The sequence below is a fragment of the Lepisosteus oculatus genome, chromosome 14 (assembly GCF_040954835.1).
Source record: "Lepisosteus oculatus isolate fLepOcu1 chromosome 14, fLepOcu1.hap2, whole genome shotgun sequence".
Classification (NCBI taxonomy): Eukaryota; Metazoa; Chordata; class Actinopteri; order Semionotiformes; family Lepisosteidae; genus Lepisosteus; species Lepisosteus oculatus.
Window position 1 is genome coordinate 40,595,439 of NC_090709.1, and position 22,481 is coordinate 40,617,919.

At 49.0% G+C, this 22,481-nt stretch overlaps 2 long non-coding RNA genes across 5 annotated transcripts; both read left to right on the forward strand.

The window, feature by feature from the left end:
- The first annotated feature begins 498 nt into the window (after positions 1–498).
- Positions 499–3,422, forward strand: LOC138243073 (uncharacterized). Its single transcript, XR_011191922.1, has 3 exons — positions 499–1,338; positions 2,686–2,818; positions 2,922–3,422. It is a non-coding gene; the product is annotated as an uncharacterized lncRNA (long non-coding RNA).
- A 2,402-nt stretch (positions 3,423–5,824) lies between these two features.
- On the forward strand, positions 5,825–12,719 carry LOC107076016 (uncharacterized). Of its 4 annotated transcripts, none has more exons than XR_011191919.1 (8): positions 5,825–6,285; positions 6,410–6,494; positions 6,586–6,942; positions 7,028–7,768; positions 7,888–8,006; positions 8,095–8,272; positions 8,408–9,014; positions 11,582–12,719. It is a non-coding gene; the product is annotated as an uncharacterized lncRNA (long non-coding RNA). The 4 variants fall into 4 exon arrangements; XR_011191918.1 differs by having other exon boundaries at positions 7,028–7,596; positions 7,723–7,768; positions 7,888–8,272; XR_011191917.1 differs by having other exon boundaries at positions 7,888–8,272.
- The last annotated feature ends 9,762 nt before the right edge of the window (positions 12,720–22,481 follow it).

Genomic DNA, 22,481 nt, shown 5'->3' on the forward strand with positions numbered 1-22,481 from the left:
CCTCCAGGGAAGTGAGGCAGATCCTCCTGCAGGGCAGTGTGGTGGTGAGACGGATCCTGGGTTTCTGAGTGTAGTGGGATGAGGGCTGTGGTTGGGCGGAGCTGGGATTGGGAAATTAACTGTTGGGCTCAGTGTCACTAGTGTTGGGCTTGTGTGTGAAAGGCTCAGAATTAGACAGTGAGAGGGCTGTGACACATTCAGAATGCCTGAAGAGCTCTTATAGGATTGAGTCTTTGATAACACTGTAAAACTTGGAGCGGATCAGACTGCTGCGCACTGGGAGTCTGACTGACAGCACTGTCACACCTGGAGCGGATCAGACTTCTGCGCACTGGGAGTCTGACTGACAGCACTGTCACACCTGGAGCGGATCAGACTGCTGCGCACTGGGAGTCTGACTGACAGCACTGTCACACCTGGAGCGGATCAGACTGCTGCACACTGGGAGATTGACTGACAACACTGTCACACCAGGAGCGGATCAGACTGCTGCGCACTGGGAGTCTGACTGACAGCACTGTCACACCTGGAGCGGATCAGACTGCTGCGCACTGGGAGTCTGACTGACAGCACTGTCACACCTGGAGCGGATCAGACTGCTGCGCACTGGGAGTCTGACTGACAGCACTGTCACACCTGGAGCGGATCAGACTGCTGCACTGTCACACCTGGAGCGGATCAGACTGCTGGGCACTTACAAGGAGCTGAGTGCAGGCTGGGCTGGGGTCTTGAATTAAAGAGACCCCATTAGATGATTTAATTGATGTATTATTTTGATGTTGCACCTCACTACTGCTGGTCCTACATGGGGCTTATTTTCAGTTAAAAAAGCGATTTTACCCTTTTTTTTTACTTGCACGTCTCTGTGTTTTCTCCCAAGTGACTCAAGTTCTGAACTCTACCCCACCGCCGGCTCACACCGATGCTCTCTTCTTAAAGATGTGTGTTATTCAACTCCTTGTTGCTGCTGCTGTGTGTTTGTGTTTTTGGTGTTTCCTCAATGTCTCTGTCCTGGAGCCTACACGCGCACAAGCCTGTCATCGCACCTGTGCAGGTGACCGTGAGCTGGTCTGAGGTCTTAATGAGAAACAGGCTGGGAAAGCACAGCGGGCGGGTGCGCGATGGAGACCAGTCTCTGATTGGCCGGAGGTCGCTGAGTGACGGAGGTTTCCACCTGTTAGAGGAGCGGTGTCCACAGCCGGGCTATTTGAGCCGGTGGGAGGTGTGTTCAAGCGAACAGGTGCGCTGCTTTTACTGCGAGAACAGACGGGTGGTTTTCCGAGGGGAAGGAAGCCGTTTTGATGCACCTTTAGCAAACCTTTGCTTTAAATGTTACCGGTAAGTTATCGATGTGCTCTGTCGTGTTTTAAACTGAAACGCGAGGTGAATATTTCTATTAAAGAGGTTCGTTTGCTCTGTGCGGTTGTATCTGGTGACACAACACGGTTCTGCAAAGTCTTGTTTTGTGGTGTTTTGATTTTGCGGGTAAAAATGCATTTTATTTGCCCGTTGCGCAGTTTCTGTCTGAAGTGCCTTGGTCAGTGTTGACTCGTTTATTGCAAAATAGTTGAATTGTTTTGAAAACAAACTTAATGTTCGTGTTTAGAGGCGTGTGTGTTTAATTTGAGAAACGATTTCAAAATGTTTGGGGAACTGAGAAGCGTCGCGTTGTAAGCAAATACACACGTGTAGTCGGGTGTGTCTGTTGTGGGCTGTTTAAAGTTAAAGACCCAGCAGTGTGTGTCTGTGCTTAAAGACATTGGATATTTCAGCTCGGGTCGGTTTTATACACAAATCCATTGTTTGGTTCAGTTTTTTTAATGTGATAAACCGGTGCTTTAACATGAGGTTTCAAAGCCCATTAAATGCTACAAAGAAAGTATTTTTGTCAAACGCCGTTTACAACCCTGGATATAGTAGTACTGATCCACAAAAATATCCAATGAGTTTATAGTAGAAAACTTGTTTACAGCATTAAATAACGAAAGATGCACACAGCTGCTCTTAAAGTAATCATTAAAACGGTTCTGTGACATTATTTCTTTAAAAGACCGTGTTTGTGTTATCTGTGCTGGCATAATGTAAATAGTTGATATAATAAAAAACAACCGGAAGGTGAAAGCAGTAGATTTTCTTTTGTGTAGTATTTGTAAATCCTCGTATTGTTAAACAAAAAATAAATATTTATGCCGAGGCCGCTACATTACACCCTTTCTCAAAAACAAACAAACAGGTTTTTCTGATGCACATTAACATGAGTGAGAGTGTAGCTGAGACAGAGGGACTGTTCTCAGTTCTGTTTCTGTCTTGAGTCATTTTCACTCCACAGCTTCTCCCTGAAAACTGAGTCCTGCTGGTTTGTTTTACAGGCTTCTCTTGTAAATGAACACCTAGGCTGTAGATGTGTGCTGTTTCTTCTTACTTCAGGGGGAAATTTCATCATTTAAAATATTAGTGTATTTGCCAATAAGGTTGCTTCAGTCAGAACCAGTGTTTTCTGTACACCAGGTGGAGTTTTGCACGAATGTCGGTTATTGTGCGAGACGTCGGTGTGAAATGGCGAGTGTGGAGTGACCAGGACAGGTTGGGGTTCTAGTGATGGATTGGGGTGCACCTGCAGGCAGTGGGCTGGTGAGGACTGTGTCTGTGGGCTCATGTGGTCGTGTCTGTGGATGGGTGTCTCAGAGGGGCCTTCCAGCAGGTTCTCAAGAAGCTCTTCAGGAAGAGAGCCGGCAGAGGTCTGAAGTGGATCTCCTGGACTCGCCCCTGACTGGTCTGCTCCCAGTCCTGGCCTGGACTCTGGGATTCACTGTGGGAGGTGAGTCTTGGGTCAGGAGTCGAACCCTGGGCCCTGTCATTGGTGATGGGGGGGAGTTGAGCCAGAGCCTCCATTGAGAACCTCAGGGCCACCGTCCTCACAGCAGGAGGAAGAGCCGGGTTCGAGGAGCTGGCCTGTACCGGATCCTGCACTCTGGGGCTGCAGGGAGCCCTAGCACCTGTACGAGGCCCGTGAGGAGGACCCCAGAGAGGACAGGGCGAGACCACCGGTGACTCTGACCTCAGGACAGGTCTTCTGCAGGGGGCAGCACAGCTCCGACTGGCCCAGTGTTCCCTGTAATAGAAGATCACTGGCTGTTCTCTGGGCTGCTTATTCTCTGTGATGGACAGACACTGGACTGGGTATTCAGTATAATCATCACTGTACTGGGTATTTAATATTCACTGGACTGTGATCATTGAGGGATGATCACTGTACTGGGTTTTCAGTGTAGTCCATTTACTGGGTATTCACTGTAATAATCACTGCACTGAGTATTATTAATCACTGTACTGGGTGTTCACTGTAGTCATCACTGCAATGAGTATTAATCATCACTGAACTGTGATCATTGAGGGATGATCACTGTGTTTTCAGGATAGTCAATTTACTGGGTATTCACTGTAGTCATCACTGCACTGAGTATTAACCATCACTGTACTGGGTGTTTACTGTAATCATCACTGCACTGAGTTAATTATCACTGTACTGGGTATTAATAATCATTGTAATCACTGCACTGAGTATTAATCGCTGCACTGGGTATTCACTGTAATCATCACTGAATGGTTTATTCAGAGTGCTGTCTGTTACTCACTGTACAGATAAATCCTGTTTTTCAGTTGTAGGTGGGCTCCTGAAAAGACTGCTGAGCCCAGAAGCAGGAGTGTGATTAGAGAGGAGGGACAGGTGAGGGGAGCTGTTTAAATCACCTGTGTGAGGCTGTCAGGGACTGTGGGGCAGGGAGACACTGGGGGGCTGTGGCGCGGGGAGACACTGGGAGGAAGAGCTCAGTTTTGTCCCCATGAGGTACCTCTCACTCATCCCTGCTGCAGCTCTGTGTGTGATTCACAGGACAGAAGTGTGGAGCTCACAGAGCAGAGGAAGTCAGAAACTCCTGCTGGAGCTCCTGACTCAATAGTCTGTACAAACAGGCAGAGAAACGACATGGAGCCCTTTTCTTGGATAGGAGCTGTACTATCTAGTTGGTAAACTATTTTTTCCTTGATTAGTTATTTTGTGATGTTTGCTGTTTATTCAGTGGAACTGTAGTCCCTTACAGTTTATTGAAGTGCTTTACTACATATTCACTGTGCTGGTCTGTCACATACACATACTCTCTCCTGAATATTTCCTGGAAATTCACTGTACTGGTTAGTCACTTTGACAGATATTCACTGGCATGTTCATCACTCAACTAGTTGGTTTCTTTCCTGAGTGATTACTGACTTGACTCTACTGGGTCTTCACCATAACTGTTCAACACTAAGCCAGTGTTTGTCTTCAATGGTTATTGTACAAGTTCCCTGTAATTACTAGTCAATCTCTGTCCTGGATATTCAATGTACTCGATGTTTATAGTAATTAATTACTAAGCTAATCATTGTCTTGATGAGAGCAGGGGGTGTTGGGGTACCAGCTGGCTGAGAGCAAGAGTTGGGGTATCAGGCTACCGAATTATTTGTGGGAGAACTTCAAGTCAAGAGGGAGAACAGAAGCCCCAACATCGGAGCTCTCTCCCAGTCGGACACCAGGAGCCCTGACGCCCTCATCCTCCCCCATCGGCTCCATCTCTCCGGTCGTCTCGTCTGGACGTCGGGCTCCAGGATCTCAGGGAAGGTTCCCTCCTCCCAGCCCGGCTCAGGCCTGAGGAGTCTGGAAGATCTGGGAGAAGCCAACAGGAAGAAACTCCTCCTGGACCTCGGCTCTGGGAGGAGCCCAGCGCCTGGACCCCCTGCAGAGACTCGGGCTGACCAGGAGGAGGAGCCTGGCGCCTGGACACCCAGGGGTGTTGGAACAAAGAGGAGGAGGAGGAGGAGCCCAGTTGTGCCACAACAAGGAAGAGGAGCCCAGGGGTGTCAGAACCTCCGCAGGGGGAGAGAGAGCCTGTGGACAACACGCCTGTGTTTCTCCAGGACGGGTCTCCAGAACAGCAGCTCTGGACCGGAGCAGTCGGGACTCGGTGGAGCACAGGCTGCCTTCAGGCCTGTTTATTCCCACCAGACACAGCTCCTGCAGGAGGAACCTGACCCTGCAGGCAGGGAGAGGTCAGGGAGGCTGTGGGACAGGTGGGGAGGGACTGGGAATGGGGGAGCTGCCCCCCATGTTGGGAAATGGGACCAGGCAGCCAGGGGTGAAGTGGGGCAACACTGCACCAGGCTGGAGAGGGCACCCCCAGACCTGCAGTTAGAGGACAGGGGAACAGGGGACCCCCCATCAGCCAGGCAGGTGAGTCTCTCCTTCGCTGGATTTCCCTCACAGGTGATGCTGGTCTTCATCGGTCCTGCAGGGATCCAATCAGACCAATCTGGGATTGACGCACTCCCAGGGGGCAGAGCAGGAGTTGTCTTGGGAAGACAGACAGGATGTCCCGACTGCCTTCCTCCTCCTCCCTGCCTGCTGGAGCCTGTGAGGATGAGGATGATCTTGATTAAGAGCTGCCGATGCCCCTGGTCCAGGTGGAGATCTGGAGCCCCAAGAGGACTCATCCTGTCGGGGTGTCAGGGGGTGACCCTCAGGGCTGTGTCCTGACCTCCTGCCGTCTCTCGCCCACAAGATCAAGGTCAGTGTGGTGTTGACACTACACTCTCGAACCCGAGTCCAACACCAGCCTCCAGCACGAGCCCAAGGTCAGGTTAGTCTTGTCACTCCTGTGTCACACTCGGGGCATGAACACACAGCCCTACTAGTGAGAGGAGAACCGTTAATATTCTACCAGTATTGATATTCGTACTTGAGGAAATATTGTTAGTTTTATTAACAGTATTAATATTAGTTGGCTTTTTATTGGCACCACTTGTACTAGAAGTAGTGTTATTTTTAGCTGGAGCAAGACCAACAGAAGCAGTATTGCTGTTATTTTCTGCAGGAGCACAACTGATTGAGCCAGTCTTGTGAAATACACCTCTTGTGTGTCTCCTGTGTTCTCCACCATTGTCGTTCCAGTCGACCTCCTCTTGAACCCTCACGGGACTGTGCTGGGACTCTTTATCCCGACTCCTGGGAGCTTGTATCGGGATCTTGTGAAGAGTCCACCAGGATGGGTTCGGTGACTCCTCAGCACTACCCACGGCCAGCCTCGAGCTGGGTCCCTCGGTTCTGACGGTCCCGTCTCCTTCAGGGTCTTCCTCCTGATCTCCATGACCGCAGCGCAGATCTTCCCAGCGGCTGTGTGCTGTCGGATCTTCCCACAGTCGTCACTGGGCGGAGACCCTCCCTGGAGTTAGAGGATCGCTGGTGTCACCTGGGTGAGTCAGGTGTGGGACGTATCAGAGTACCTTTCTCTGGGGGGGACGGGACACAAACTGGGGGACTTTCAGTGTCCCTTCTGTCCACATCCAGAGCACACAGGTGCTGTTTCCTTGCTTTCAGGGCCACTGTGGTCTGCAGAGAGCTGCCCTTCTCCTCTACACTCTACAGAGCAGGTTACCGAGCCCGGGAGCTGTCCAGGTCTGAGGTCAGTGGGCATGTCAGTTCACAACGCGTATGGGTGGAGATCGGATATAGGCTGGACTCTCTCTACTGGATTATTTTCCTTAATTCTCCAGGATGTCCAGAGACGAACACTAGGAAGACCGGTGCTGGGAAGACTGGGTAATTGGAATTGAAGTGGGATACTCTCTTGTCCCGTATTTTCCATGATGTCCAGAGGGTGACCGTAGGAAGACCGGTGTGTGTGTGTGGGAAAATTATACCCTCCCCTGTATTTTCCTTAATTTTCCAAGCTGTCCAGAGGCTGCCGGTGAAGAGCCAGGTATGGATGGGAAGATAAATTGGGAGTTGGGTGCTTCCTTCTGTCTCTTTTCCTAGTTTTCCAGGATGTTGGTATTGACATTGGACTGTTATTAATTCATTTTCCAGGCTGGCCAGTGGGAAGATGGGTATGGCTGGGAGTTGGGATGGAGGTGAGGCTCTCCTTCACTGGCTGTCCCTCGCAGGTGACGCTGGTCTTGCATGATTGGTGCTGATTGGACCAATCTGGATCCACAGACTCCGAGGGGACAGAGCAGGAGTCGTCTCGAGGAGACATCCAGGGTGTCCTGTTCTCCTGCCTAACGGAGCTTGTGAGGATGACCATGATGACGAAGAGCTGCAGGTGACCCTGATTCAGGCTGCTCCTTAGAGACGAGCTCCAGGCGGAGAGCCAGTGGACTCCTCCGATCGGGGCTCCAGGGGGTGACCCTCAGGGCTGTGTCCTGACCTCCTGCTGTCTCTCGCCCACAAGATCCTGGTCAGTGTGCTGTTGACACTACACTCTCGAACCCGAGTCCAGCTCGAGCACAAGGTCAGGTTAGTCCTGTCACTCCTGTGTCCCACTCAGGACATGAACACACAGCCCTACTAGTGAGAGGAGTACAGTTATAAAGTTACTAGTATCGATATTGGAGCCTGGTGAAGTATTATTGTTGAATTAACACACAATGTTGAGTGACAGGTGAACGCTGGGCTGAAGACAGATGACCAGGCACAGAGAGACTGCAGAGCCAGACTGCTGCCCTCAGACACACGAACCAGCTGTCACAGCTGTGCAGCCTACAGCAGCGTGTCCTGGGATGGAGGTGGGATGCTCTCTCCTGGCTCTTTTCCCTTTTCCATTTTCCAGTAAGTCCGGCGGCTGACACTGGGGAGACATGTATGTATGAAGACTGAACCCTCTCCTGTTTTCTGTTCCTTAATTTTCCAAGATCTCCAGGGGCAGACAGTGGAGAGACAAGCATGGCTGGGATAGAGGTTGGATGTTCTCTTATCTTTTCCCTGATTTTCTAGGATGCCCGTAAAAATAACAGTATGGAAGGGGAGTTGGAATGGAGGTTGACGTTCTCTCCTGTCTCTTTTCCCTAATTTTCCAGGATGTCCAGTGGGAAGACGGGTATGGATAGGAAGATAGAATGGGGATTGATGGTCTCTCCTGTCTCCAGCAGCGTCTCCTGCTCTCTGAGGTCAAACACCAAAATGTCAGGGGTCAAAGGTTAAGATGGACTCCAATGCAGGGACAGACAGTGGGGGGGACTAGTGTGGATGGAGGATGATGCTCTATCTTGTGTTCATTGCTGTAGTTTTCCAGAATGGCCAGAGGCAGACAGATGAGTTGTCCAGTGGCTGACAGTGGGAAGACTGGTATGGATGAAGAGTTGGGATAGAGGTGGGATGCTCTCTCCTGTGATCTTTTCCATTTTCCAGGCTGGCCAGAGGCTGCCACTGGGAAGATGGGTATGGCTGGCAGTTGGGATAGAGGTTGGTTACCCTCTCCTGTAATCTTTTTCTCTTCTTTTCTGGGATATCCAAAAGAATTGAAAGTGGGGAAAATGGATTGGAGTTTGGATTTGGAGGTTGACGTTTTGTCCTGTGATCATTTCTGTTGTTTTCCAGATTGTCCAGTGGCTGACAGTGGGAAGACGGTATGAAAGAGGTGTTGGGATTGACACTGGACTCATTGGACTGTATTTCCCTTAATTGGCCAGAGACTGATAGTGGGAAGACTGGTATGGATGGAGATTGAACCCTCTCCTGTAGTCTCGTTCCCTCATTTTCCAGGATATTCTGAGGAAGACTGGAATAGATGGGGTGGTAGACTGGGGTTTGGATGCCGTCTCCTGTTTCTTTCCCTAATTTTCCGGGATGTCCAGAAAAGTCATTGGGAACACCAGTGTGGTTGGAGGTTGATGCTCAGTCCTGTTCATTTCTGTGGCTTTCCAGAATGTCCTGAGGCTGCCAGTGGGAAGACGGGTATGCATGAGGTGTTGGGATAGTGGTTAGCTGCTCTCTCCCTGTTTTTTTTTTCCTTAATTTCCAGGAAAAGTGCAGAGTCTGACATTGTGTATGAAGCTTGAACCCTGTCCCTAATTTTCCAGGATGTCCACAAGCAGACAGTCGAGAGGCAGGTGTGGTGTTGGGATTGATGCTGAACTCTCTCTCCTGTATTGTTGTCCAGAGGCTGCCAGTGGGAAGATGGGTATGGCTGGGAGTTGGGATGGAGGTGAGAAGCTCTTTCCTGTCTTTCTCTTCCTCCTTGTGGTGGTCTCTCTGCCTGTCTCTGGAGCTGTGTCTTTCTCTCAGTCCAGCTGCTTGTGCTCTGTAAAACACTACACTTTTGCAGTATTAAACAGGGCTTTTTGACTGTGGGTTGCAGGTTTGATTCCAGAGGGGGACACAGCCATGATCAGAACAGTCCATCTGAGCAAAGTACCTCACTCTGGGGTACAAGACTATCAGTGGCTGTACTGTAGGGAGTGGAGTGTTGACAATGGTGTACTCAATTCTCAAGAGTATTGTACCTTAATACACTGACACGTCTGTGTGTTGAACTGTCACCTGTACTGAGCTTTGTTACTCCCTGAAATAGACCAGGGTGCTGGAGTCTTTCCTATATAATACTTGAACACCCAAACCTGCGTACTGTACTCCCATCTGCACTGAGCGTTAATACTGGTAATCCTCACACTTGTATAAGTAACTCTCTCCTGTCCTGAGCTTTAATTCTCAATGACAGACCTGTGTGCTGAGCTATCCTGTGGACTGTGCTGTAATACTGAAACCAGTGTGCTGAACTTGTACTTAATTTAATTCTCACATTGACACACGAGTGCTCAACTCTCACCTTTACTGTGCTTTCATAGTCAAGTGTGTACTGACCCCTCATGTGGACTGGACTATCATACTTAAACCAGTGTGATACACCTGTGTGCTAAACTCTCACCTTGACTGTGCTTTAATACTCAAACTCTGTGCTCAGCTCCCACCTGGACTGGACTAAAATAATTAACCCACTGTGCTGATCTCTACCTTGTAAGTGAGCTTTAATATTCTGTGACACCAGTATGCTTAACTTGAACCTGCAGTGTTCTTTAAATCTCAAATCTGTGTGCTACACTCTTACCTTGATTTGAGTTTTAATACTCTGCCACACCTGTGGGCTTTTACTCTTGTTTTAATTTTTTTTTTTAATTCTCAGATCTGTGTGGTCAGCTCTGGACTAAAAAACTTAAACCAGTGCTCTTTCCTGTGCGTCAGTACTGATACCTGTGTGCTCCTCTCAGCTGGAGTTTACTCGACAGAATGGGTACTTTTTTTGTGTTTTTAAATACTTTAACCTGTGTTCTGAACTCTCGTCTCCACTCCACTGTAATGCGTGGTAATACTTAAACCTGTAAACTTAACTTAATTGTGCTTTTGTACTTCAATCAGTGTCATCAGGTCTCACCTGGACTGTACTGAAATACTTAAACCAGGGAGGTGAGATTGTACTGAGCTTTAGTATTCAGAGATGTGTATGCTGAGCCTTCATCTGTAGTGAATTTCAATACTCAAATCTGTGTGCTACACTCTTACCTCTACTGAGTTTTAATCAATGACACACCTGTACTATAAAAGTGAAACCAGTGTGCTGATCCTTAACTTGTTAGTGAGCTTTAATCCTCAGTGCCACAGATGTATGCTAAACCTTCACAAGCAGTGTATTTTAATACTCAAATCTGTGTGCTGGAGTGTCAACTGTACTATTAGAATACTCAGCCCTGTGTGATGAACTGTAACCTGTACTGTATTGTAATACTCAGGTCTGTGACCTCGCATGTCTGACTGGTACTATTTTGCAATGTACTGAGCTTTAATACTTTAAACCAGTGTGCTGATCTCTCACTTGTGTGGATGTGTAATTTTTCAGTGACGTGTATACTGGACCTTCATCTATAGTGTACTTCAATACTCAAATGTGTGTGTGCTACACTCTTACCTTGACTGAGTTTCAATACTCAACGACACACCTGTGTGCTTTACTCTCACCTTTTTTAAAAAAAAGAAATCTCAGATCTGTGGTCAGCTCTCAGGTGAACAGTACTAAAATACTTCAGGTGTGCTGAACTCTCCCCTTTACTGTGCTTTAATACTCAAACCTGTGTTCTCTACTCTCACTGGGCTGTACTGAACTACTTCAGCCAGTGTACTGATCTCTTGTTCAGACTGAACTTCAATACTCAGTGATACAACCATTGCTGAAACCTTCACCTGCAGTGTACTTGAATACTCAAGTCTCGGTGCTGAAATTTCAACTGTCCTATTATAATACTCAGCCCTGTGTACTGTACTGTGTTGTAATATATGGTGTAGTGCAGTGTCACTTGTACACTGTTGTAACAGTCACCCTCTGTCCTGTATTTCAGTGTAACAGTCAGACTTCTGACCACAACTGTCACCTGTGCTCTAGAGGAATACTCAGCCCTGTGTACTGTGCTGTTCTGTTAAATGTTTCCTATATTGTTGTAATACCCAGACCTGTGAACTGTAGAGTGATGTGGACTGTCACTTGTATTGTTGCAACAGCCTTGTCTGTTGTATGACAGTGTAATAAACACAGCAGTGTGCCAAACTGTCACCTGTAATCTACTGTAGTACTCAGACCTGTCTTCTGTGTTGTAATATCTAGCCATGGGTACTGTACTACAAAGTAATAATACACCCAGTGTGCCAAACTGAAACCTGTACTCTACTCTAATACTGAACTATCAAACCACAGCTGAAATATTGTTTCCTTTCTTCTCTTTTCAGCAGGGAAGAAACCTGGACTTGTTCCTGTGCTGCCTACAGCTGCTGATGTAGGTTCCTACTTAAACTGTTGAAACCTTCAGCCCTGTGTACTGTGCTGCTGTAAAATTAAGACTGGGGTGTTGAACTGTCATCTGTACTGTTTGTTAATACTCAGACCTCTGTAGTGTATGGTGTTGTAATAGATGGACTAGTCTAGTGAACTGTCACTTGTACTATAATGTAACATTTCTTCTGTACTGTATTTCAGTGTTAAACAGGCATTGTGGATTATAGGACAATGTCATCTGTACCCGATTGTAATACTTGGCCTTGTGTACTGTATTATGTGAACGGTTACCATTGTGGGGTTGTAATACTTAAAACAGTCACCTGTGCTGTTCTGTAATACTTAACCTGTGTATTGTAAAATGTGGACTAGTCTTCTGAACTGTCACTTTTACACTGTTGTAATTACTCTTTACCATATTGGTGAGTAAAAGATGATTTTTGATCTGACAATGTCATCTGTACTTGATTGTAATACTCAGCCCTGTGTACTGTTGTAAAATTGACTGGTGTCAGTGTCATCTGTACTGTTCCATAGTACTCTGACTGCTGTAGTGTATGGTGTTAAAATGGATAGACTGCTGTACTGAACTGTCACTTGTACTATAATGTAACATTTCTTCTGTACTATATTTCAGTGTTAAACAGGCATTGTGGATTATAGGACAATGTCATCTGTATGTGACTGTAATACACAACCCTGTGTGCTGTATTATGTGAACCATTACTGCTGTGGGCTTGTTATACTCACTTTTGTCTAAACCTGACACCAGTGCTGTTCAGTCTTACTTAAGCCTGTGGAATTTACGAGTGCAATACATGGACTAGTCTACTAGACCGTCACTTTTACGATGTAATCATTCTCTTTACTGTTTTTGAGTGTAACAGATTTCCATCTGAAACTGTCATCTGTCGTTGATTAATTGTAAGTCTTAGCCCTGTGTCCTGTACTCCCCTCTGATTGGCTATCTGGATTGTGCTATAATACCCTGGTCTGTGCTTCAGTGTAATACTCACCTATGTCTAAAACTGTCACCACACCAGTGTTTATTGTATTGCAGTGTAAGATGCAGACTTGTCCCAAACTGTCACCTGTAGTTGACTGATTGTAATAGTCAAATGTCTATAATGTACTGTGGTTTGCTGCCTGAGCTCAGGGCTGCTGTTGTAAAACCCCACCTGTCTGCTGTACTCTGAACTGTTATCTGTACTGTAGAACAGTTGGGGACTGTTCTATTGGGAAGGGGTTAGACATCTGTACTAAACTCTTACTAGTATTTTAATCCTCCATTCTCTATTCATCAGTATGGTGCTGGAATGGACTAACTGGCCTTTTTTTTAAGCTTTAGCTTTTGAGATGTTGACCTGTTCCTGGGTACTATATTGTGAACAGTTGGTGTTTTACATCACTGCTTGGTGAGGCTTCAACTGCAGCCTCTTTTTCCCCACCCCTGGGTGCTGCACGTTAATAAAACCACTGTGCTGGAGCTGTTCAAACAGGGAACAGGAGACCACACAGGCCCACCCCTGAGAGGTGGGATGGGGGAATGAAGTCAGGTAAGTGTGTTTCAGAGAGGGGGAGGTGTTTTCAGGTTTGGTTGGTGTAGAGGGAGAGACTTTGTCTGGTACAGTCTTGGTGTTCAGGCACAATTCCTTTTTTTCTGGTTGAGGATTATCGCATTTTGTTTTTTTGCCTCATTTTTCCCTACCCAATGGGAACAGGAACACGCACGGCCACAGTTCTGTTCTGTGGTCATCAGGAAGTGGACTTGTTTCCAGGGGGCACTCCGATCTCTTGGGTGTTCTTTTGTGTTGTGTGGGGGGTGGGGATGGACCCTAGATGTGTTTTTAAGGTCATAACGCTCCCTGATTTAACTGCTCTGAGCTGTGACAGGGTTATTGGAGAGGTGTGTGACTCCTGGCTGGAGTTGTGCTCCAGGACAGAGCTCTGCGTGGGGTCTATGTGCCGGGAGAAGGAATAGGTCTCCTGGAGGAAACGTAGCCTGTGAGCAGCAGGAGCTGTATACAAACACACCACCCCTCTGTCTGAAAGGTGAGAGAGCTGACTGAGCTGTGCGTGAAGCCAGTAAGTACGGGGGAGACTGAATATTAATCCACCTGCTGCCTCTGGATACGAGCGATAGAGGTTGAGCAGGAGCTCTTAACTGTTCAAGAGGGAGAGAGCAGGTCACTATTCCACCGAGACAGTCTGCTTTCTTTATAATCTAACACACCACCTTGATCTTGGCTCCCTGTTGCAGTCATCCACTCCAGGCTGGACTGGTCTTGCACTGAGAGATACAGGTGCGGCAGTGGAGGAGTGTTTAAACTGGGCCAAGGGAGGGGTACAGTCTCCACCCTCTGTTACTCTCTCACTGGGACTGTCCTGCTGCAGGACTTCATGAACTACATTTCCCAGCAGGCACTGAGGATGATGGTAGCCAATAGGCTGCCTCCCCTGGGTTAATGAGGCTCAGCTGTTCTCCAGGTGGAGCCTGCAGCTGGTGTATATAAGGAGGGCTCAGCTCCTGCAGAGGGGTGGAAGGTGGAGGCAGGGGTCTGTTCAGGTAGTTGGACTTGTTGGTGGGAAGAGGACATCTGAGCTGCAGAGAAACTGGCAGCAGTTTTAAGAAAGGAAGAGATGGAGGGACAAGCTGGGTGGTTCTTGGCAAACTAGGAGCTGTGATGGGGGCTGGGTTCAGGTTTTATTAATCTCTTCCTGAATCAGTCCTCACCCCTGGTAGCAGGATCTGTGTTCCTGCTGTTTGAAGGCCAGTGGGGGGGGCTCTGGGGTGAAGGCAGGGCCAGTGTTTCTCTTTCCTCTCAGTGGAGGCTCAGCAGGAGCCCTCATGAACCTCTAGAACTAGACTGGGCAGGGGCCCTTATTTCTTCCTGGGCTTGTTTCTCAGGGACGAGGGATGGATGTGTGCTGGTGACCCTCTCTCATTTGACACCCACCCTGTAGTCAGACCCTCAGGAAGAGGGCTCAGCCGGAGACTCATCACTGGTTTTTCTCCCCATCTTTTTTAGCTGGGAGGGGTCGAGGGGCTCACCTGGGCCCAGTCCTCCAGTGCAGGAGGCCCAGCGGGGCAGCTCTGGGCACAAACACTCACAGCCACAAGGTGAGGGATCGCAGTGCTCTTTATTCACAGCGAGGGACCCAGCAGGCCAGAAGCCACAAGACAGACCCTCGCTCTTACCTGGAGCCACCACCAGCTTCAAACCAGGCCTGTGGCAAGAAAGCCAGCACTCCCAGTTCAGACCTTCTCCTCTTCCGACACAGCAGCAGAGCTCTGAAGCTCTTCTCTCCTGCTCTGCTCAGCACAACCACTCTCTTCCCCAGCCAAGGCCGGACTGAAGGGCTCTGCTGCCTGCTTTTTAAATGTCTCCCGACCAATGGGCTTCCACCAATGAGCCAGGTAATTGTTTGGCGTGGCCTGCTGGGAAATGGAGTTGACATCTTGCTGCCTGAACCTGCTACCCCTCACAGCGTCCAGAGCGAGTGGCACAGAAGCTGTTCCTGAAGTAGCTGAGCCCGTCGGCGAGGGAAATAAATCCAATTCAAATAAAAAAGAGCAAGTAGTCTTCTGGGATGAGTAAAATAATCATTGTTAACGTTTGTGAGAATTCAATGTAAAACACTTGTCCCTTGGAGGATTTGAACCTGCAGGCTGGAGGGGAGCAGGCGAGAGCTCTTCCACAGAGCCACCATGTCTCTCTGCAGGCTGGGGCTCCTGTGGGCTCTTGCTCTTCCCGGCTCAGGGTTCCAGACTGAGCAGTAAAAGGCAGAGCGATGGCGTCTCCTCTCAGGGCAGGAGCAGGTGGAGGAGTGGAGATGGTGCTGCGCTCATGACTGGGAGGTTGTGAGTTTGAATCCCAGGTGGGACCTGAGGTTGATAAGAAAAGTACATGATCTCAGTGTCTCTATCAACATGTCTCTGTTTTCAAGAATTAAATTGAATAAAACAAGCTAGTTTCTCCCTGGATTTGAACCCACAACCTCTCTGGTACAGAGGCAGAGCTCTTCCACTGAGCCACCGTGTCTCTGTTGGGCTGGGGCTCCTGTGGGCTCTTGGTCTTCTTCCCAGTTCAGGGCTGAAATGGAGGGATAAGAGCCGGACCGAATCCCTCTCCCCTTGGGCCTGGAGCAGGTGGAGGAGTGGAGACGGTGTTGCGCTCATGACCAGGAGGTTGTGGGTTCAAGTCCTGGCTGATCCCTGGTAAGTAAACCAAGGTGAGTATCGGAGGTGAGTATGTGGGCAGGATGATGGGGAGGGGCTATTACTGGGGGGTAGTGGGGGGGTGGAGGAGGCAGAGCAGGGCTAGGGGGAGAGGCAGGTAGTGGGGTGGGCTAGGTAGGGCAGGGCAGTTACTGGGTTAGATTAGAGGGGTGGAGGAGTGGGCTAGGGGGAGCTGTAGAGTAGGGCTAGGTTAGACAGGGGTAGTGGTGGGGTGGAGGAGGTAGGGCTAGGGTGAGGTGGAGGGTAGTCAAGAGTAGTGGTGGGGTGGAGGAGGTAGGGCTAGGGTGAGGTGGTGAGGTGGAGGTGAGAGGAGAGGAGGAGTGGCAGGTGGCCTGGGCCTGAGGGGCAGCAAGAGGAGTTGGGAGGGGGGCCCAGGCCAAGGTGGGGGGTGGAGGCAGGGCTAGGAGGAGAGTGGGGGGGGCAGAGTGCAGGTGGGCAGGAGGCAGGAGAATAGGGGGGTGGGCAGAGTGGAGGTGGAGGTGGTGGTGGTGGCAGCAGTGGGGGGGGGGAGGGGCACCTCCACTTTTCGCTATCTTCCCCCCCATGTAGTCTCAGAGAAGGGAGGCCCCTCCCCAATGAGTCTGAGACTACAGGAGAGGGGGGGGGGGGGAAGATAGGAAAAGTGGAGGTGCCCCTCCCCCCCCACTGCTGCCACCACCACCACCTCCACTCTGCCCACCCCCCTATTCTCCTGCCCCCTGCCCACCTGCACTCTGCCCCCCCTACTCTCCTCCCTCATGCCCCCCCCCTACTCTCCTCCTAGCCCTGCCTCCACCCCCCACCTTGGCCTGGGCCCCCCTCCCAACTCCTCTTGCTGCCCCTCAGGCCCAGGCCACCTGCCACTCCTCCTCTCCTCTCACCTCCACCTAGCCCTGCCCCTGCCTCCTCCACCCCACCACTACCCCTGTCTAACCTAGCCCACTCCTCCATCTAACCCAGTAACTGCTCTGCCCTACCTAGCCCACCCCACTACCTGCCTCCTCCACCCCACCTCACCCTAGCCCTACCCCTGTCTACCCTACACCTCACCCCACCCCTGTCTAACCTAGCCCTACTCTACCCTACAGCTCCCCCTAGCCCACTCCTCCACCCCTCTAATCTAACCCAGTAACTGCCCTGCCCTACCTAGCCCACCCCACTACCTGCCTCTCCCACTAGCCCTGCTCTGCCTCCTCCACCCCTCCCTTCCTAGCCCACCCCACTACCTGCCTCTCCCCCTAGCCCTGCTCTGCCTCCTTCACCCCTCCCTTCCTAGCCCACCCCACTACCTGTTCCTGGCCCTGCTCTGCCTCCTCCACCCCCCCACTACCCCCCAGTAATAGCCCCTCCCCATCATCCTGCCCACATACTCACCTCCGATACTCACCTTGGTTTACTTACCAGGGATCAGCCAGGACTTGAACCCACAACCTCCTGGTCATGAGCGCAGCACCATCTCCACTCCTCCACCTGCTCCAGGCCCAAGGGGAGAGGGATTCGGTCCGGCTCTTATCCCTCCGTTTCAGCCCTGAACTGGGAAGAAGACCAAGAGCCCACAGGAGCCCCAGACCAACAGAGACACGGTGGCTCAGTGGAAGAGCTCTGCCTCTGTACCAGAGAGGTTGTGGGTTCAAATCCAGGGAGAAACTAGCTTGTTTTATTCAATTTAATTCTTGAAAACAGAGACATGTTGATAAATAGAGACACTGAGATCATGTACTTTTCTTACCAACCTCAGGTCCCACCTGGGATTCGAACTCACAACCTCCCAGTCACGAGCACAGCACCATCTCCACTCCTCCACCTGCTCCTGTCCTGAGAGGGGATGCCATCGCTCTGCCTTTTACTGCTCAGTCTGGAACCCTGAGCCGGGAAGAGCAAGAGCCCACAGGAGCCCCAGCCTGCAGAGAGACACGGTGGCTCTGTGGAAGAGCTCTCGCCTGCTCCCCTCCAGCCTGCAGGTTCAAATCCTCCACAGGACAAGTGTTTTACATTGAATTCTCACAAACGTTAACAATGATTATTTTACTCATCCCAGAAGACTATTTGCTCTTTTTTATTTGAATTGGATTTATTTCCCTCGCCGACGGGCTCAGCTACTTCAGGAACAGCTTCTGTGCCACTCGCTCTGGACGCTGTGAGAGGCAGCAGGTTCAGGCAGCAAGATGTCAACTCCATTTCCCAGCAGGCCACGCCAAACAATTACCTGGCTAACTGGTGGAAGCCCATTGGTCAGGAGACATTTAAAAAGCAGGCAGCGGAGCCCTTCAGTCCAGCCTTGGCTGGGGAAGAGAGTGGTTGTGCTGAGCAGAGCAGGAGAAAAGAGCTTCAGAGCTGTTTTGCTGCTGTTGCTGTGTCGGAAGAGGAGAAGGTCTGAACTGGGAGTGCTGGGAGGACTGGGCCCAGGTGAGAACCTCGACCCCTCCCAGCTAAAAAAGATGGGGAGAACAACCAGTGATGAGTCTCCAAATGAGAGAGGGTCACCAGCACACATCCATCCCCTGTCCCTGAGAAACAAGCCCAGGAAGAAATAAGGGCCCCTGTCCAGTCTAGTTCTAGAGGTTCATGAGGGCTCCTGCTGAGCCTCCACGGTGAGAAAAGAGAAACACTGGCCCTGCCTGCACCCCAGGGCCCCCCCCCACTGGCCTTCAAACAGCCGGAACACAGATCCTGCTCCCAGGGGAGAGGACTGATTCAGGAAGAGATGAATAAAATCTGAACCCAGCCCCCAGCTTGTCCTTCCATCTCTTCCTTTCTTAAAACTGCTGCCAGTTTCTCTGCAGCTCAGATGTCCTCTTCCCACCCCCAAGTCCAACTACCTGAACAGACCCCTGCCTCCACCTTCCACCCCTCTGCAGGAGCTGAGCTCCCGTACCCTCCTTATATACAGCAGCTGAGCCTCATTAACCCAGGGGAGGCAGCCTATTGGCCACCACCATCCTCATGGCCTGCTGGGAAATGTAGTTCATGAAGTCCTGAAGCAGGACAGTCCCAGTGAGAGAGTAACAGAGGGTTGAGACTGTACCCCTCCCTTGGCCCATCTTAAACACACTCCTCCACTGCCCCACCTGCATCTCTCAGTGTAAGACCAGTCCAGCCTGGAGCAGATGACTGCACCAGGGAGCCAAGAGCAAGGTGGTGTGTTATATTGAAAAGAAAGCAGACTGTTGTCTCTGTGGAATAGTAACCTGCTCTCTCCCTCTTGAACAGTTAAGAGCTCCTGCTCAACCTCTATCGCTCGTATCCAGAGGCAGCAGGTGGATTAATATTCAGTCTCCCCAGTACTTACTGGCTTCAGTCACAGCTCAGTCAGCTCTCTCCCCTTTCAGATAGAGGGGTGGTGTGTTTGTACACAGCTCCTGCTGCTCACAGGCTACATCTCCTCCAGGAGACCTATTCCTTCTACCGGCACACAGACACCACGCAGAGCTCTGTCCTGGAGCACAACTCCAGCCAGGAGTCACACACCTCTCCCATAACCCTGTCACAGCTCAGAGCAGTTAAATCAGGGCGCATTACAACCTTAAAAACACATCTAGGAGCCCCCACACAGTCACAACACAAAAGAGCACCCAAGAGCTGGGACTGGTCCCTCAATACACAAGTCCACTTCATGATGACCACAGAACAGGAGAACTCTGGACGTGCATGTTCCTAATCCGTTAGGAAAGGAAAAATGAAGCCAAACGGAACCCAAAGATGGGCTAGAACTGGAAAAAAGGGAGTTGTGCCCAAACAGTAGGACTGTTCCAAAAAGAGTCTTCCTCCTCTCTCTGAGACACCACTCCCCTGCCTCCATTCCCCCACCCCACCTCACAGGGGGGCCCTGGGGGGTCTCATGTTCCCTGTTTGAACACCTCTATCACCTGTGGGGAAAAAACAGAAGGACTCCAGCTCCAGCCTCACCCAGTGAGAGGGTGTAAAACACAGGAACAAGCTCAGGCTCAAAGAGGCTCAAGCTTAGGAAAGGACATTGTCCACTGCAGCACCATACTGGGGAGTGGACAGGTAGGGATTAAAATAGTAAGAGTAGTACAGCCGTCTGACCCATTCACAACAGAACAGTCCCCCAGTGGAGTGTGACAGTACAGGAGCCAGGTGTGATATTAGAACAGCAGTCCTGAGCCAAGGCAGCAAATCACAGTATTACATTACATACCTTTACATCTTACAATCAGGTACAGGTGAGAGTTTGGGTCATATATCTGAGTATTACACTACAATACAAATTATAAAGGTGACAGTTCACATGACACTATTGACAGTAGACTAGTATAGACAGTATTGAGTACAGGTGACAGATTTAGACAGAAGTGAGTATTACACTGCAGCACAGTCCACAGGTTTAGGTCTTACAACACAATACAGGTAACAGAGCACAGGGCAGTACAGGACACAGGGCTGTGTATTACAACACAATACAGGTAACAAAGCAGTACTGTACTCTAGGCTAAGAATTACAATCAACTACAGGTGACATTTTCATATAGAAATCTGTTACACTCAAATACAGTAGAGAGGGTGATTGTTACATGGTGAAAGTGACAGTTCAATAGAATAGTCCATATCTTACAGTAGTACAATACCCAGGCATGAGTAAGAGAACAGGACAGATAACAGTTCCAAACAAAAGTGAGTATTACAACACACCAGAGGTAACAGTTCACATAATACAGTACAGAGGGCTGAGTATTACAGTCAAGTACCAGTGATGTTTTCTGTTAGTCCACACTCCATATGTCACACTGAAATACAGTACAGAGCAAGTGTTACATTATAGTACAGGTGACAGTTCAGTATGCCAGTCCATCTGTTACAACACCATACACTACAGAGGTCTGAGTATTAACAAACAGTACAGTTGACAGTTCAACACACCAGTCTTAATTTTACAATAGTCCACAGGACAGTGTTACAGTTAAGCACAGATGACATTGTCAGATAGTTCACTCTGCATGTGTTACACTGAAACAGTACAGAGATCTGAGTGTTACAACGTTGGACAAGTGACAGTTCAGTATACAACACCGTACACTAGAGCAGGCTGCATCCTGAAAAACAGTACAGATGACAGTTCAATACCCCAGTCTTAATTTTACAACAGCACAGTGTTACAACACAGTTGAAGTAGGAATCTACATCAGCAGCTGTAGGCAGCACAGGAACAAGTCCAGGGTTCTCCCCTGCTGAAAAGACAAGAAAGGAAACATTTCAGCTGTGGCATAACAGTTCAGTCTTTTAATGATTACAGGTGACCGTTTGTACTACCATATAATAACCTGACCCGTGTACCAGTTAATATGGAGGATATTACAACAATACAGATGACAGATACAGTGCTGATGTTTACAATAGATTACAGGTGACAGTTGACATTACAGAACAAAAGGGTATTATTACACACAAGAAGTAACAGTTCACAAATTCTAATGTGGAGTACAGCTCATTTTTTGTTTGATCAGTTTTAGAGAAAGTTTGTTTTTAAGCCTTAAAATCCCGACCAGGTTTTCGGTGTGCTTTTTGCCCTCAGTCTAGTTCTACGCCATCAACTTGCTGTTAAAGTAACATACAACACAGAGGTCTGGTATTACCATCAAGTACAGCTGAATGTGTCGAGCAGAAGTCTGAATTTTACACTGAAATACAGGTTGACGAGGGACTGTTACAAAAGGGTACAAGTGACAGTTCAGTACACCACTCCCTCTACTCTAACAGCACAGTACACAGGGCTGAGTATTAGAATAGGACAGTTGAAGTTTCAGCACCCAGCCTTGTGTATTAAAGTACACTGCCAGTGAAGGTCTCAGTAATGGTTGTAGTACGGAGTAATAAAGTTCAGTCTGAACAAGAGATCAGCACACTAGGTTAAGTACTTTAGTACAGTCCAAGTGAGGAGTTGAGCACACAGATCTGAGAATTATTTATTTTTATTTTTTTTAAAGGTGAGAGGTGTGTCAATGACTACTGAAACCCAGGCAAGGTAAGAGTGTAGTACAGATGAGTATACAAGTACTCTATAGATGAAGGTTCAGCATACACGTCCCTGAATATTACAGATCCGTACAAGTGAGTTCAGCAGACTGGTTTAAGTATTAAAGCTCAGTACTGGTTAGAGTTCAGAACAAGTCTGAGCACTGTAAAATAGTACCAGTCAGACATGCGAGGTCACAGACCTGAGTATTACAACAGTACAGGTTACAGTTCATCCCACAGGGCTGAGTATTCTAATAGTACAGTTGACAGTCCAGCACACATACTTGAGTATAAAAATACACTGCTTGTGAAGGTTTAGCATACATGTGTGTACAAGTGAGTATTAAAGCTCAATTACAGTACAAGTTAGGGATCAGCACACTGGTTTCACATTTATAGTACAGCAAAGATGAGTAAAGCACACAGGTGTGTCATTGAACACAACTCCATAGAGGTAGGAGTGTAGCACACACGAGTATTGAAGTACACTACAGATGAAGGCTCAGCATACACATCTCTGAGTATTGAAGCTCAATACAAGCACACCTCCCTGGTTTAAGTATTTCAGTACAGTCCAGGTGAGATCTGACGACAGATTGAAGTATTAAAGTACAGTCAATGTAAGAGTTAAGTTTACAGGTTTAAGTATTACCACACATTAC